This window comes from Homarus americanus, unplaced genomic scaffold, assembly GCF_018991925.1.
Source record: "Homarus americanus isolate GMGI-L3 unplaced genomic scaffold, GMGI_Hamer_2.0 scaffold8578, whole genome shotgun sequence".
Classification (NCBI taxonomy): domain Eukaryota; kingdom Metazoa; phylum Arthropoda; class Malacostraca; order Decapoda; family Nephropidae; genus Homarus; species Homarus americanus.
In genome coordinates, this window is record NW_024744568.1 from 23,705 (window position 1) to 36,610 (window position 12,906).

The window sequence follows — 12,906 nt, forward strand, 5'->3', positions numbered from 1 at the left end:
CTTATCTCCTCTACTTCCTGTCCTTACTCCTCTACCCTGTCCTTATCTCCTCTGCTTCCCATGTTCTTATCTCCTCTACTTCCTCTACTTCCCTGTCTTATCTCCCTTCTTCCATGTTCTTATCTCCTCTACTTCCCACTACTTCCCTGTCCTTCTTCTCTACTTCCCTGTCCTTATCTCCTCTCTTCCCTGTCCTTATCTCCTCTACTTCCCTGTCATATCTCCTCTACTTCCCTGTCCTTATCTCCTCTGCTTCCTGTTCTTGTCTCTCTGCTTCCACTCTTACTCCTCTCTTCCTCTCTTCCTGTCATTCTCCTCTACTTCCCTGTCCTTATCTCCTCTACTTCTGTCCTTATCTCCTCTGCTTCCATGTTCTTATCTCCTCTACTTCCTCTACTTCCCTGTCCTTATCTCCTCTACTTCCCTGTCCTTATCTCCTCTACTTCCCTGTCCTTATCTCCTCTACTTCCCTGTCCTTATCTCCTCTACTTCCCTGTCTTATCTCTACTTCCCTGTCCTTATCTCCTCTGCTTCCTGTTCTTATCTCCTCTACTTCCTCTCTTCCCTGTCCTTATCTCCTCTACTTCCTGTCCTTATCTCTCTGCTTCCCTGTCCTTTCTCCTCTGCTTCCATATTTCTTATCTCCTCTTTCCTTCCCTCTTCCCTGTCCTCTCTTCCTTTACTTCCCTGTCCTTATCTCCTCTACTTCCTGTCCTCTACTTCCTCTACTTCCCTGTCTATCTCCTCTCTTCCCTGTCTTCTCCTCTCTTCCCTGTCCTTATCTCCTCTACTTCCCTGTCCTTATCTCCTCTACTTCCCTGTCCTTATCTCCTCTACTTCCCTGTCCTATCTCCTCTGCTTCCCTGTCCTTATCTCCTCTACTTCCTCCCTGTCCTTATCTCCTCTACTTCCCTGTCCCTTATCTCCTCTACCTTCCCCTGTCCTTATCTCCTCTTCTTCCCTGTCCTTATCTCCTCTACTTCCTGTCATATCTCCTCTGCTTCCTGTCCTTGTCTCCTCTCTTCTGTCCTTATCTCCTCTACTTCCCTGTCCTTATCTCCTCTACTTCCCTGTCCTTATCTCCTCTACTTCCTGTCCTTATCTCCTCTACTTCCCTGTCCTTATCTCCTCTCTTCCCTGTCCTTATCTCCTCTACTTCCCTGTCTTATCTCCTCTACTTCCTGTATCTCCTCTGCTTCCCTGTCCTTATCTCCTCTGCTTTGTCTTATCCTCTACTTTATTCCCTGTCTCTCCTCTACTTCTGTCCTTATCTCTCTACTTCCCTGTCCTTATCTCCTCTGCTTCCATGTTCTTATCTCCTCTACTTCCCTACTTCCTTCCTTATCTCCTCTTCCCTGTCCTTATCTCATCTACTTCCCTGTCTTATCTCCTCTACTTCCCTGTCCTTATCTCCTCTACTTCTGTCCTTTCTTCCCTGTCTTATCTCTATACTTCCCTGTCCTTATCTCCTCTGCCCTGTCCTTATCTCCTCTGCTTCCATGTTCTTATCTCTCTACTTCCCTACTTCCTGTCCTCTCTTCCTCTACTTCTGTCTTATCTCCTCTGCTTCCCTGTCATATCTCTCTCTTCTGTTCTTATCTCCTCTGCTTCCCTGTCCTTATCTCCTCTACTTCCCTGTCTTATCTCCTCTACTTCCCTGTTCTTATCTCCTCTACTTCTGTCTTATCTCCTCTACTTCCCTGTTCTTGTCTCCTCTACTTCCTGTCTTATCTCTCTGCTTCCATGTTCTTATCTCCTCTACTTCTCTGCTTCCCTGTCCTTATCTCCTCTGCTTCCCTGTCATATCTCCTCTGCTTCCATGTTCTTATCTCTTACTTCCTCTACTTTGTCCTCCTTCCTCTACTTCCTGTCCTTATCTCCTCTATTTTACTTCCTGTTATCTCCTCTACTTCCTGTCCTTATCTCTCTGCTTCCTGTCCTTATCTCTCTATTTCCCTACTTCCCTGTCCTTATCTCCTCTACTTCCTGTTTATCTCCTCTATTTTTCTTCCCTGTCCTTCTCCTCTACTTCCTGTCTTATCTCCTCTTCTTCCTGTCATATCTCCTCTATTTTACACTTCCCTTATCTCCTCTGCTTCCCTGTCCTTATCTCCTCTATTTCCCTTTCTTCCTGTCCTTATCTCCTCTACTTCCTGTCTTATCTCCTCTAATTCCCTGTCCTATCTACTCTGCTTCCTGTCTATCTCTGCTTCTGTATCTCCTCTGCTTCCCTGTCATATCTCCTCTACTTTGTCTTTCTCCTCTATTCGTCCTTATCTCTCTACTTCCTGTCCTTATCTCCTCTGCTTCATGTTCTTATCTCCTCTGCTTCTCTCTTCCCTGTCCTCTACCTTCTCTCTTCCCTGTCATATCTCCTCTAGCTTCCTGTCATATCTCCTCTGCTTCCCTGTCCTTATCTCCTCTGCTTCCATGTTCTTATCTCCTCTACTTCCTTTTGTCTTATCTCCTCTGCTTCCTCTACTTCCCTGTCCTTATCTCCTCTGCTTCCTCCTTATCTCCTCTACTTCCCTCGTTCTCCTTACTTCTGTCTTTATCTCCTCTACTTCCCTGTCTTTCTCCTCTGCTTCCTGTCTTATCTCCTCTCTTCTGTCCTTATCTCTCTTCTGTCTTATTTACTTCTGTCCTTATCTCCTCTGCTTCCATGTTCTTATCTCCTCTCTCCTCTACTTCTGTCCTCTATTCCTCTACTTCCTGTCCTTCTCCTCTGCTTCCTTGTTATCTCTCTTCCATGTTCTTATCTCCTCCTTCCTACTTCCCTGTCCTTGTCTCCTCTACTTCCTACTTCCTGTCGCTTATCTCCTCTACTTCCTCTACTTCCCTGTCCTCTACTTCCTCTGCTTCCCTGTCCTTATCTCCTCGACTTCCTGTCCTTTCTCCTCTGCTTCCATGTTCTTATCTCCTCTACTTCCTCTACTTCCTGTCTCTACTTCCTCTGCTTCCCTGTCCTTATCTCTCTTCCCTGTCCTTGTCTCTCTACTTCCCTGTCCTTATCTCCTCTTTCTTCCATGTTCTTATCTCTCTACTTCCTCTACTTCCCTCCTTATCTCCTCGACTTCCCTGTCCTTATCTCCTCTACTTCCCTGTCCTTGTCTCCTCTGCTTCCATGTTCTTACTTTATTTCTTTTCTTCCTGTCTTATCTCCTCTCTTCCCTACTTCCCTGTCCTTGCCTCTCTTCCTCCTTCTGTCCTCTCGCTCTACTTCCTCTTCTCCTCGACTTCCTGTCTTGTCTCCTCTGCTTCCATGTCTTTCTCTCTCTTCCTCTACTTCCTGTCCTCTCTTCCTCTTTGTCCTTATCTCCTCTACTTCCTGTTATGCTACTTCTGTCCTTTTCTCTGCTTCCTCATTTCTCTCTACTTCCACTCTCTGTTCCTCTGCTTCCCTGTCCTTATCCTCTCTTCCTGACCTTAACTCCCTACTTCCCTGTCCATATCTCCTCTCTTCCATGTTTCTTATCTCCTCTCTTTCTCTACTTCCTGTCCTCTACTTCCTCTGCTTCCCTGTCTTATCTCTCTACTTCCCTGTTCTTATCTCTCTACTTCCTCTATTCCCTGTCCTTATCTCTCTCTACTTCCCTGTCCTTATCTCTCTACTTCCTGTCCTATCTCCTCTCTACTTCCCTGTTCTTATCTCCTCTCTTCCCTGTCTCTCCTCTGCTTCCCTGTTTATCTCTCTGCTTCTCTCTTCCCCTGTCCTCATCTCTCTACTTCCTGTCTATCTCCTCTGCCCTGTTCATCTCTTTTGTTCTTCTCTCCTCTGTGTTCTTGTCTCCTCTGCTTCCCTGTTCTTATCTCCTCTACTTCCTCTCTTCCCTGTCCTCATCTCTACTTCCCTGTTCCTTGTCTCCTCTACTTCCTCCTATTCATTATCTCCTCTACTTCCCTGTTTTTATCTCCTCTGCTTCTCTACTTCCCTGTTCCTCATCCTCTACTTCCTCTGTCCCTTATCTCCTCTGCCCTGTTCCTTATCTCCTCTACTTCCTTCTTATCTCCTCTACTTCCCTGTTCTTATCTCCTCTACTTCCTGTTCTTATCTCCTCTACTTCCTCTCTTCCCTGTCCTCATCTCCTCTACTTCCTGTTCCTTATCTCCTCTACTTCCTCTCTTCCTGTCCTCATCTCCTCTACTTCCCTGTTCTTATCTCCTCTACTTCCTCTACTTCCCTTCTCCTCTTCTCTCCTTATCTCCTCTACTTCCCTATTCTTATCTCCTCTACTTCCCTATTCTTATCTCCTCTACTCATGTTCTTATCTCTCTACTTCCTCTACTTCCCTGTCCTTATCTCCTCTACTTCCCTGTTCTTATCTCCTCTACTTCCTGTTCTTATCTCCTCTACTTCCCTGTTCTTCATCTACTCTACTTCCCCCTTCTTCCCCTCTACTTCCTCTCTTCCTGTCCTTATCTCCTCTACTTCCCTTGTTCTCCTCTACTTCCCTGTCCTTATCTCCTCTACTTCCCTGTTCATATCTCCTCTACTTCCCTGTCCTCTCTACTTCCCTGTTCCTATCTCCTCTACTTCCCTGTTCTTATCTCCTCTACTTCCTCTTTTTATCTCCTCTATTCCTCTACTTCCCTGTCTCCTCTCCTCTACTTCCCTGTCCTTATCCTCTCTACTTCCCTGTCCTTATCCTCTACTTCCCTGTTCTTATCTCCTCTAATTCCTGTTTTATCTCCTCTCTTCCTCTACTTCCCTGTCTCTCATCTCTCTCCACTTCCCTGTTCTTATCTCTTCTAATTCCCTGTTTTATCTCCTCTACTTCCTCTGCTTCCTCATCTCCTCTACTACCTGTCCTTATCCTCCACTTCCTCCCTGTCCTTATCTCCTCTACTTCCTGTCCTTATCTCCTCTACTTCCTGTCCTTATCTCCTCTACCTCCTGTCCTTATCCTCCACTTCCCTCCTGTCCTTATCCTCTACTTCCTCCCTGTCCTTATCTCCTCTGCTTCCCTCCTTTACCCCTTATCTCTCTACTTCCCTGTGTATCTCCTCTACTTCCCTCCTCCCCTTGTCTCCTCTACTTCCTCCCCTTTATCTCCTCCTACTTCCCTCTGTCCCCTTATCTCCTCTGCTTCCCTCCTCCCTCCTCTCCTCTACTTCCCTCCTCCCCTTATCTCCTCTACTTCCCTCCCTCTTATCTCCTCTACTTCCCTCCTCCTTATCCCTCTACTTCCCTCTCTCCCTGTCTCTCTGCTTCCTCCCTCACTTATCTCCTCTCTTCCTCCATTCATATCTCCTCTACTTCCCTCGCTCCTTATCTCCTCTACTTCCCTCCATGTCCTTATCTCCTCTACTTTCCCTCCATGTCCTTATCTCCCCTCTACTTCCTCTCTCCTTATCTCCTCTACTTCCCTCCTCCCTTATCTCCTCTACTTCCCTCCATGTCCTTATCTCCTCTACTTCCCTCCCTCCCTTATCTCCTCTACTTCCCTCCTGTTTATCTCTCTTCCCTCATGTCCTTGTCTCTCTTCCTCCTTCCTTATCTCCTCTACTTCCCTCCCTCCCTTGTCCTCTACTTCCCTCCTCCTTATCTCCTCCTCTACTTCCCTCTGTCCCTTATCTCCTCTACTTCCTCCCTCCCCTTATCTCCTCTGCTCCCTCCCCTCCCTTATCTCCTCTGCTCCCTCCCTGTCTCTCCTTCCCTCCCTCCCCTTATCTCCTCTACTTCCCTCCGTCCCCTTATCTCTCTGCTTCCCTCTCTCCCTTATCTCCTCTCTTCCCTCCCTCCCCTTATCTCCCCTACTTCCTCCATGTCCTTGTCTCCTCTTCCCTCCCCTCCTCTTATCTCTCCTCTGCTTCCTCTTTACCTTATCTCCTCTACTTCCTCCGTCCCCTTATCTCCTCCTACTTCCCTCCATGTCCTTATCTCCTCTACTTCCCTCCCTCCCCTTGTCTCCTCTCTTCCCTCCATGTCCTTATCTCTCCCTCCCTCCCCTTATCTCCTCTACTTCCCTCCGTCCTTATCTCCCTACTTCCTCCATGTCCTTATCTCTACTTCCCTCCCTCCTCTTATCTCCTCTACTTCCCTCCCTTATCTCATCTCCAGTCCCCTTATCTCTCTACTTCCCTCCATGTCCTTATCTCCTCTGCTTCCCTCCCTCCCCTTATCTCCTCTACTTCCCTCCATGTCCTTATCTCCTCTACTTCCCTCCCTCCCTTATCTCCTCTACTTCCTCCCTCCCCATCTCCTCTACTTCCCTCCGTCCCTTTCTCCTCTACTTCCCTCCCTCCTTATCTCCTCTACTTCCTCCTCCTTATCTCTACTTCCTCCATGTCCTTATCTCTATCTTCCCTCCTCCCCTTATCTCCTCTGCTTCCCTCCCTCCTTATCACCTCCTTCCCTCCGTCCCTCTCCTCTACTTCTCCATGTCCTTATCTCCTATACTTCCTCCCCTTTTTGTCTCATTCATATAATCACTAACTTTATTCTTCGTTCATCGTAAAAATGTCATTACCATTTTGCATGATAACCCCACCTAAATGAGCCTAACAGCTTTGCTCACTAAAGCCCATTATTCCATTACCCATTAAAAACACTCCAACACGTTCCCTAAACACAAAATAAAAAGATTGTTATCTGTTCTTTATTCTAATCCAACGCAATTTTTAGTCTTCTCTTCGTTCTTATTCATTTTTTATATTTATTATTTATTTTGGTCTCCTTTCAACATATGTACTACGTCACAGTAAAGTTAAGGCACCACCTGTATGATACTGTAACTATACATGAAACTTACTGTACCTGTAGTTTATACCTGAATGTGTACTAGGTAAAGGCACCACCTGTATGATACTGTCACCAGGTGGGAATTAATTACTGTACCTGCGCCAAGAAGACAAGTAAATGTACCTAAAATTAGTTGATCATTCGACAATTTATTAAGCAAACGTATATATTATAAAGTATATATGAACTGTATATATTATGTTATTGATAGTAATGTATTTCAGACAATACTCAGCATAATCTTCATGAACACTGCCGAGTATAAGAAAACGGTATACTTATGTTCCTTCGCTGTTGTAGCCATAATCACCAGACATATGACGTAGGCCCACTTGAGAGCCTACCCTGATAAAGTCATAATTATCAAGGCGAAATAAACAAGTGAGGCCAGCCAGTCAGCCAGCCATAACCGTCAGCCACTACAAGACATATGCCTCTTAACTCATCATCGTCAAAAGACAAAATACTTATCAAGCATAAAAAAAAAAAATATTGGGTTTAATTTACATCCTAGAGGTTAGCCATGATGACCTGCCACATGAAGCAGCTGAGGCTGTTGTAGACATAATCCACCAGGCAGATAATAAAAGAAATAAGCCATATGTGTCGGTACAAGCCTTTGTTACTTATCACAACCGCATTTATTACTCACCTCCTTAATAGTGCAAGAAAAAGAGAAAGATATGATGTAGACACCTCGTTCTGAAGCCTTAGCAGACATAACCATTATCACCAACAACTATAATCACATGACGGAGCTTCGTGTAAAAGCCTTTAGTGCCGTAGAACTCACTATACTCACCTCCTTCAAATGGTGCATGAAAAGAAAAACATATTTTAGTGTTTAAGTTTGGATGACGAGGCTCGCCACACTGTAAGACGCGTGACACAGGCGCCACACTCCAACACTGACAGCAAAATAAAATGAAATACATAAATAATTATATCAAGCTGTGGAACAATTGTGGTTCCATCTTATTTTATGTCCGTGTCAGCATGTGTGTGTGTGTGTGTGTGTGTTTATGATATCTTGAGGGTTTGTATACGGTACTCGGAAAAATGGCACAGGAAAAATGGCACAATTTTCATACTAGGAAAAAATGGCACAACAAATTTCACTTTAAGATCACGAACCACAAACAGGCTAACGAGCTATCCAGCGTATTAGAGTTAATGATGATGATTGGTAACTTGTTATATCACCTTTGTTTAGCCCTGACTTCCATTTATACATCTCGATCATATCGCCCCTCACTCTACGTCTCTCGAGGGAGTGCAGGTTAAGATGCTTTAACCTGTCTCTGTACTCAAGGTTCCTAATACCCGGGATTAGTCTTGTCATTCTCCTCTGAATTCTTTCTAGGGATTCTATATCCATTATGTAGTACGGAGACCAGAACTGAACTGTGTAATCCAAGTGAGGTCTCACACGCGCGAGATATAGTTTTAGGATGACCCCGTTAGTCTTGTAACTAACCCTCATTCCTGTCAAAGCATTCTTTACTTCCTCTACTACCAGGTTGTGGGCTTGCCATCCTTCATCTGATCCAGTGGATCCAAGCTGACCATGCTGTTGTTTCATCTCAAATCATCAAAGAAGCTCGTGGTAAGCCACCCAGGAAGCGCCAAAAATGAGTTTACAAGAACCTCCACCCAAGGCTGAAGACCCTCTGCCAGGACCCTCCAAGCTGGTCGCTAGTCAGTCCAAGAGTTTTTGCAAGGCGCTGGCTATAACATTCGTTGCTAATCTTAAACAATAATATGCAATGTGAAATTTAAAATTTTGTAATTCATTTATGTACGAGGTTTCACTAACAAACGGTAGATTGTTTTAGTTATAAGTAATAAATGTTTTATGTTATGACGTTGATATAACTCTTAAGTAAGTTTCAGTAACAAATGTTAAATTTTTTTAGCTACATGTCAATAAAAATTAATGTCATTTTTTCCTAGTTCGATGGTTATCCCTTTTTTTCCTGTGTCATATTTTCCTAACGCCATTTTTCCTACATTCTTTGTACACATCACAAGAGGTACGAGAGGTTTGCAGACACCTTTGTTAATTATGACTGGACTGCATCACCTGCACAGAGATATGCAGGAACACACAGGTAATCTTCAATAAGCACCACCATCTGATTACGTCCACCAGGTACAAAGGTAAACAAAAGATCACTATATAGAAGAAAGCTCTGAATACACTGACCCACATATTGTACAGACCCACACACTGTACAGTCCCACACACTGTACAGTCCCACACACTGTACAGACCCACAAACACTGTACAGACCCACACACAGTACAGTCCCAAACACTGTACAGACCACACACAGTACAATCCCACAAACACTGTACAGACCCACACACTGTACAGACCACACACACTGTACAGACCCACACACTGTACAGACCCACACACTATACAGACCCACACACTGTACAGACCCACACACTGTACAGTCCCACACACTGTACAGACCCACACACTGTACAGACCCACACACTGTACCAGACTCACAAACTCTGTACAGACCCACACTGTGCAGTCACACTGGTACAGACCCACACTGTACAGACCCACACACAGTACAATCCCACATGCAATATAATACTACCTATTATCATTATTATTATTATTATTATTATTATTATTATTATTATTATTATTATTATTTTATTTACACTGCACTACAACGCTTCCTAGGGGTCGCATGTAGTGCTGGTTGGTCGACGCTGAACTGAACCACAACTTGCGTTATTTACTCATCACTTTACTCTGTTGGAATTTTTCATTTCATAGATGATAAAAAATGGTGAAGAAAATGGTAGAAGACAAAGATAAAACCATACATAGTAGATATGAAGGTAACAGTGTAGTTATAATGGAATATTTAGGATAAAATAACAAACATTGGAACATAACGTAACTTCATTCATTCATTATCCTGTATAGAGACAATAATTACCTTTATACTTTTCACACTGCACAAGGTAAGATGAGGTTACGAAACATGAGTTATACACAGGGTAAAATATGTCCATAATTCGTCTGGGATAAACTTTAGCCTTGATTAATATGAGTAGATTTTATCTCACCGTCCACAACAACAGCTTGGTGACTGGTATTATGACGTCACGTTTAACCTCTCTACACGTATACAAGTTTAGATATATTACCGTGTGTGTGTGTGTGTGTGTGTGATAAAGTATTTATATTAAAGAAATATTAAGAAAATCCCAAGTTCTCGTCATGTTGCAGACGCGGATATTGATGCGGATATTGATGCGAGTAAAAATTTTCAAGATGACAACCATCACTAATCACTTCATATGCCAATTTACTGCTTTAAGAATCTTAGTGTAGTTATGTCGCCATTCTGGTCATTTTTAGGTCAAGTGAGTTAGGTTAGGTTAGGTTAGGTTAGGTTAGGTTAGGTCAAACATTTGTTCATTAGTTTTTTAAGTCTTTATTAAGAGAAACTAAATGTTGACCTGTGTATTCGAGCCCAAGTGTTTCAGTGTTTATAGCGGTTTCAGTGTAGTGTTTATAGAGCCAAGTGTTTCAGTGTTTATAGGCCAGTGTTTCAGTGTTTATAGGAAGTGTTTCGTGTTTATAGCGCCAAGTGTTTCAGTGTTTATAGAGCCAAGTGTTTCAGTGTTTATAGAGCCAAGTGTTTCAGTGTTTATAGAGCCAAGTGTTTCAGTGTTTATAGAGCCGTGTTTCAGTGTTTAAGCCAGTGTTTCAGTGTTTATAGACCCAAGTGTTTCAGTGTTTATAGAGCCAAGTGTTTCAGTGTTTATAGGCAAGTGTTTCAGTGTTTATAGAGCCAAGTGTTTCAGTGTTTATAGAGTAGAGTGTTTCAGTGTTTATAGCGCCGTGTTTCAGTGTTTATAGAGCCAAGTGTTTCAGTGTTTATAGAGCCAAGTGTTTCAGTGTTTATAGACCGGTAGCCAGTGTTTCAGTGTTTATAGAGGTTTAGTGTTGTGTTTCAGTGTTTATAGAGCCATTGTTTATGAGCCAAGTGTTTCAGTGTTTATAGAGCCAAGTGTTTCATTGTATATAGCGCAAGTGTTTCAGTGTTTATAGAGCCAAGTGTTTCAGTGTTTATAGAGCCAGTGTTTCAGTGTTTATAGAGCCAAGTGTTTCCAGTGTTTATAGCGCCAAGTGTTTCCAGTGTTTATAGGGCCAAGTGTTTCAGTGTTTATAGCGCCGTGTTTCAGTGTTTATAGAGCCAAGTGTTTCAGTGTTTATAGAGCCAAGTGTTTCAGTGTTTATAGAGCCAAGTGTTTCAGTGTTTATGAGTCAAGTGTTTCAGTGTTTATAGAGCCAAGTGTTTCAGTGTTTATAGAGCCAAGTGTTTCAGTGTTTATAGCCAAGTGTTTCATTGTTTATAGAGCCAAGTGTTTCAGTGTTTATAGAGCCAAGTGTTTCAGTGTTTATAGCGCCAAGTGTTTCAGTGTTTATAGAGCCAAGTGTTTCAGTGTTTATAGAGCCAAGTGTTTCAGTGTTTATAGAGCCAAGTGTTTCAGTGTTTATAGCGCCAAGTGTTTCAGTGTTTATAGAGCCAAGTGTTTCAGTGTTTATAGAGCCAAGTGTTTCCAGTGTTTATAGCGAAATGTTTCAGTGTTTATAGAGCCAAGTGTTTCAGTGTTTATAGAGCCAAGTGTTTCAGTGTTTATAGAGCCAAGTGTTTCAGTGTTTATAGAGCCAAGTGTTTCAATGTTTATAGAGCCAAGTGTTTCAGTGTTTATAGGCCAAGTGTTTCAGTGTTTATAGAGCCAAGTGTTTCAGTGTTTATAGAGCCAAGTGTTTCAGTGTTTATAGAGCCAAGTGTTTCAGTGTTTATAGAGCCAAGTGTTTCAGTGTTTATAAGTGTTTATTTATAGCGCCAAGTGTTCAGTGTTTAAGAGCCAAGTGTTTCAGTGTTTATAAAGCATGTTTATGTTAGCCAAGTGTTTCAGTGTTTATAGAGCCAAGTGTTTCATTGTTTTACAGCCAAGTGTTTCAGTGTTTATAGAGTGTTTCAGTGTTTATAGAGATGTTTCAGTGTTTATAGCGCCAAGTGTTTCATTGTTTACAGAGCCAAGTGTTTCAGTGTTATAGAGCCAAGTGTTTCAGTGTTTATAGCGCCAAGTGTTTCATTGTTTATAGAGCCAAGTGTTTCAGTGTTTATAGAGCAAGTGTTTCAGTGTTTATTGAGCCAAGTGTTTCAGTGTTTATAGAGCCAAGTGTTTCAGTGTTTATAGAGTCAAGTGTTTCAGTGTTTATAGGGCTGTTTCAGTGTTTATAGAGCCAAGTGTTTCAGTGTTTATAGAGCCAAGTGTTTCAGTGTTTATAGAGCCAAGTGTTTCAGTGTTTATAGAGCCAAGTGTTTCAGTGTTTATAGAGCCAAGTGTTTCAGTGTTTATAGAGCCAAGTGTTTCAGTGTTTATAGAGCCAAGTGATTCAGTGTTTATAGCGCCAAGTGTTTCAGTGTTTATAGAGCCAAGTGTTTCATTGTTTATAGCGCCAAGTGTTTCAGTGTTTATAGAGCCAAGTGTTTCATTGTTTATAGCGCCAAGTGTTTCAGTGTTTATAGCGCCAAGTGTTTCAGTGTTTATAGAGCCAAGTGTTTCACTGTTTATAGAGCCAAGTGTTTCAGTGTTTATAGAGCCAAGTGTTTCAGTGTTTATAGCGCCAAGTGTTTCAGTGTTTATAGAGCCAAGTGTTTCAGTGTTTATAGAGTCAAGTGTTTCAGTGTTTATAGAGTCAAGTGTTTCAATGTTTATAGAGCCAAGTGTTTCAGTGTTTATAGAGTCAAGTGATTCAGTGTTTATAGAGCCAAGTGTTTCAGTGTCGTTTATAGAGCCAAGTGTTTCAGTGCTTATAGAGCCAAGTGTTTCAGTGTTTATAGAGTCAAGTGATTCAATGTTTATAGAGCCAAGTGTTTCAATGTTTATAGAGCCAAGTGTTTCAGTGTTTATAGAGCCAAGTGTTTCAGTGTTTATAGCGCCAAGTGTTTCAGTGTTTATAGAGCCAAGTGTTTCAGTGTTTATAGAGTCAAGTGTTTCAGTGTTTATAGCGCCAAGTGTTTCAGTGTTTATAGAGTTAAGTGATTCAGTGACACCTCTATAACAACACCCGTGGCTCTGATAGCTACTGGGGCCAGATTTCAGCATCG

At 42.6% G+C, this 12,906-nt stretch overlaps 1 pseudogene; it reads right to left on the bottom strand.

Moving 5' to 3' along the window:
- Positions 1-240: 240 nt before the first annotated feature.
- On the bottom strand, positions 241-5,570 carry LOC121877985 (annotated as a pseudogene).
- Positions 5,571-12,906: the final 7,336 nt, after the last annotated feature.